Source organism: Eumetopias jubatus, unplaced genomic scaffold (genome assembly GCF_037043125.1).
Source record: "Eumetopias jubatus isolate StellerSeaLion01/CBP00866 unplaced genomic scaffold, mEumJub1_p1.0 scaffold_13, whole genome shotgun sequence".
NCBI classification, from domain to species: Eukaryota; Metazoa; Chordata; class Mammalia; order Carnivora; family Otariidae; genus Eumetopias; species Eumetopias jubatus.
Window position 1 is genome coordinate 54,405,122 of NW_028274819.1, and position 4,433 is coordinate 54,409,554.

Consider the following 4,433-nt stretch of genomic DNA (forward strand, 5'->3'; position numbering starts at 1 on the left):
CTGCTGCAACAGAACCCGTGGGAGCCTAAAGTTGGGTGGAGGGGACAGCTGGTGAGCAAGGGGTATGCGGCCTCAAGCAACCCAAGGCCCACCCCAGGCTCCCAAGGGTTAAGATCCAGAGTGAAGGGCGGGAGGGAGGGGGAGGGGGTGCTCAGCAGGGTCAGCACTGGACAGGCGGGCCTACAGCCCAGGGCCTGCCTCCCCTTCCCCCACCCTGGGAACAGAGGCTACTTGTTTGGGCATCAGCTGGCTGGCTCTGAGCTTGGCTAAAGGAAGAGTGGGGTGGGGAGGGGAGAGGGCCCAGAGAATAGAGGGAACTCCCCTCTCTTTAGCCGATGCCCTAGTCTTAGTCCTAGGCTAGTCCACCACTTGCCCCTAGGACTCTCAGAGGCCCCTTACCCCTCTGAACTGACCCCTTCCCTCCAGGTTCTCTCTTTCCTTCATTCAAACACTCATTGCAGAGGTTAAGATTTACACTCAGGCCCAATTCTTGCCCCAGCAGTCTCTCTCTCTCGAGCATGAGACCAGGGGTTATCAGCCCATCCTACAGATGGGGAAACGGAGGCTCCGAGAAGTGTGGGGACTTGCAGAGTCACATGTTTGATGGCTGCACAGGGACTACCCCAAGTCCCGCTCTGCAGGCTCTTCCCCACAGAGCTCCAAGGAGACCTTTCTCAAGCTGTGCCACTATGAAGGACTGAAAGGCAAGGCATGGAGAAGCAATAGGCAACCCACCTGTGAGGTCCCAAAGGACCTAGAAGATTTTTTTTTTTTTTTTTTTTTGGTTGGGGAGAAAATTTCTGGAGACGGAGGGTGGGTAAGACAAGCAACCTGCACAAAGGGCTGAGGTTTCAGGTACAGAAAAGCCTGACTGGAGCCTGAGAGGCGGTGGGGGTGTGGCTGGGGCAATGAAGCGTGGGGGCAACGTGGGCCCCAGGTTGCCTCTGCCACACCACCAGTTGTCAGGACTGTGCCTGGAACGACCCCCTTTTGCCCGACTCCTGTGAGCAAGTGGTGAATGAGGAGGCAAGGTCCCCCAAGCCAGGATCTGGACAATCCCCAACCAGCCATGGGACACATGGGGACAAATTCTTGTTATACCCTGCCCCAGCTACCCCTTCCAGCCATACCCATCGCCTCAAATATACCACGAAAATTTCTGCCTTTGCACAAGCTGTGCTGTCCTCTGGAGGGTCCTTATCCTTGCTAATTGCCACTTCACTGCCAAGGCACATTCCAGTCATCTCCTTCTCCCTGGGCCTTCAAGAGTCCCAGTCCCTGATTCTATCTCAGTACCTGTCTGCACTTGTCTTCCAGATTCTGCTGGGATCTTTCTACCCTGTAATGAGCTTCTGGGAGGTCTCCCCTAACCTGGGCACGCTCTGCTTTCCAAGGACAGACATCCTGGGTGCCTCAGTCTGGACCTTAGTGCTCAGCACACAGTCAGATCCTACCTGAATACCTCCACAAATCTGTACCACCCTGCAGCAACTCCCCGACCCCCCCCCCAGCCCCTGCCCTGCAACCAAGCCTGGGGATCCAGGAAAGCTCCCCAGGACAAGAGCTTTGGGGGAGGTAAATGCATATGCCAGATACTGTGATCGCTCCTGATCAGAGTTCCCCAACACCAAAAACCACCCTTGGAGATCTTGGACCAAACGCCCACCCCATGCCCCCTAGGCTGCACTCCAAGCCTGCTCTCTCCAGTGCCAATAACCCACTCCCGGCTTGACCCCATTCAGTGAACACACACCTCCCCTTTCCAGCAATTGGGCCAGGTAGGGGCTCTTGGGAGGCCATGCCCCCGTTTCCTGGTGGGGAATTGAGGCACAGAGACCGAAAGTAGTCTGCCCAAGGTCACTGGAGCCCCAGGTCCAGGGCAAAGGGTCATACGAAAGTGCAGAGCTGTAAGGGTCTCCGCGGTTAACGAGGTGGGAGCCTTCATTTCACAGATGAGAAAAGCAAGGCAGCCAAGGGCGGGCTGGTTCCGGCTCCTGGGAACCTTCATGCCAAAGGACTAAGAGCTGGAAGCCCCCCTGACCCGTCGGTTCGCCCTCCTCCCTACCGACTCTGGCCCGACCGCACATCCTCAGGTGGTGACCCTCATCCCCATCACCAGACGAGAGAGCAGACAACTACCCCCAGGAGAAACGCCCGCGGAAGTAGGCGCCGGGCGCACAACCGGCGCGCGGCCTTGGCGTTCCCTTCTGCGAAATGGGGAAACGCTGGTCAACACCTGGCGAAGGGGTGGCGGGCGGGGAGGTCCCGGCAGCCTCACTTACCTGTTCTGAGCGAAGACTCCACGCGGGGACGCGGGGACCCGGGGTCCCGGCGCTGCCACTGACTCACGCCGCAGTAGTCAACTCGCGGCCAGAGGCCGGGCGCGCCCACCCCGCCGGGTGCTTCCGCCCGCCCCACGTGACGCCCCGGGGAGGGGAGGACCGGAGGGGCAGGGACCCGCCCCCTGCTCCGCCCCGCCTAGTCGCGGTCTCTGAGTCTGCGGGCCTGACCCGCCTAGCGGACCGGTGGGTCTGTGCTTCTCCCCTGCCCCTCTCGTTACTTGCAGGTCCGTCGCCATCTCTTGAGGTTCAGATCTACCTCCACCTCTCCACCCGCTGAGTCTCCATCTCTTCCTGACTCTCCCAGCCTCTTGCCACCCTTCTCCTGGTGACTCTTACCCCCCCGGGGGGGGGCGGGGAATGAGCCACACAACACTCCCAAACCCCCTCCCGCCCCAGGGGCCCAGACCCCCTGGGTGGAAAGAGGCAGTTGGAGGCAGGACGACCTAGGTCCCTAACCTTCTTCTCCTGGAAGTCCTTCCCCACCTCATTCTCGGAGGATATCCCACTTCCCTCTCTGGGCCCACATACCCCAGGGGCAGGGTGGTGGGGAAGAGTCCTACCCAAAGGGCTCGAGGATCCCTTGGCAGAAGGCTGCATACAGCCTGAGGTCCTGGCACCAAGACACCTTCACTGGCTGAGATTGGGGAGATGTCTGCCCATCCTGCCAGCACATACACAGATAAGGGCCCTGGGTTTGGCAGGAATTCCTGGGTCCTGCGTCCCTGTCACCTCTGGGACCAGCCCAGTCAAGAGACCCTAATTTCTCTGTGCTTCTATTTCTCCAAATGTCCAATGGAGATATTTGAAAGAACAGCTCTCACCAGGATGGGGCATGGGGGTTGACTCTGAGATTAGGAGTCATTAATCTGAGCACCTACTACTACATGCCAGGCCTGGTGCTGGGCAACTTCTTCCTTTTATCTGAATCCTCATACCTCTCCTTGAAGGCAAAAATCATCACCCCAGGTTAGGGATTAGAATATGAAGCTCCAAGAAGATCCAGGACTTGTCCAAAGTTACAAAGCCAGTATTGGGCAAGCCTGGGATCGGAACCCAAGTTTTGGTGAGTTATAGAATCTGCTGCCTACCCTCCACTGGACATCCACCTTGCCCCTCTAGAAAAGAGGCAACTCCAAGTAGACTATATCTTCCTGATAAGGCTAAGGCAAGTCACTTTCCAGGAGGGGAGGACAGGGCCAAACCTTGGAGAGCACTTCCCAGCCCCAAATTCATATGGGGTGCAAAAACACTAGAGAGGGGTAGAGCACAGAGCCCTCCTCCTCCCAACCTGATACAGGGGTGTCCCTCAGGCAGCAGAGAGTACCTGGAGGTCACCAAGAACAAGGGAGATTCAGGCACCCCTCTAGATCTCAAAGCCTAGACTTCTAAACAGCCAGGTGGAACACAGTACCAGGGGACTGGCATCTAACCACTTGCAAAGGACTGGGAGCCCAACCTTTTCTGTTAACACAGGCCTGAGGTCTTCAAAGTGACCTAGGGAAGTCTTGAATCACAGGACCTGGTCCCTCCACTGCACTGGAGTCTGATGACCCTCATTGCAACCGCCCACCTTCCTCCTCCAGAACATGCTGTCCCCAGTCTTCATTCTGAGGCCCACAGCCATGTGGTCTGAGCAGCAGGAACCTCTCCCCCTTCCTTCCATGATGACTGGAGAGTGTCAGACCCTCCACTTCCGCAGCTTGTACTCACATGGTAGAACCTCACCCTCTGACCCCTGACCCGAGGCCACTGGCCAGACCTACTTCTCTTAGAGCAGTGAAAGATGGCCAAAGAGCCTGGAGCAAACGGCAGAAGGAACAGGCAACAAGGACGGGTGAATGGATGAGGGAACTAATGAAGAGACAGAGGAGAAGAGAACACTATGGGCAGGAGGCAGGGGTGAGATGACCTGACATACCGCCCCCCACCAGCTACACATGGGGAAATGAGGAGTTGCCTAAAGGGGCAAAGGCCAGGTAATCAATAATGAAATTAACAAAATGAACTCTAGGACATGGGGATTAAGGGCAGCGGCAGGCGGTGGTCGTGCCCCAGGGAGGTGGGAAGCAGGCACAGTGACGAGCCAGCCGA

General features: G+C 57.5%; 1 protein-coding gene across 4 annotated transcripts in view; it reads right to left on the reverse strand.

The window, feature by feature from the left end:
• Nucleotides 1–2,402, reverse strand: part of ARAP1 (ArfGAP with RhoGAP domain, ankyrin repeat and PH domain 1) — a 62,136-nt gene extending 59,734 nt beyond the window's left edge. For 3 of the 4 annotated variants that reach the window (XM_028115857.2, XM_028115855.2, XM_028115859.2), the window contains exon 1: nucleotides 2,283–2,402. The gene's annotated coding sequence lies outside the window, so the exon portion shown is untranslated. The remainder of the gene's footprint in view (nucleotides 1–2,282) is intronic. The other variant, XM_028115858.2, reaches the window with a different exon arrangement.
• Between the last annotated feature and the right edge of the window lie 2,031 nt (nucleotides 2,403–4,433).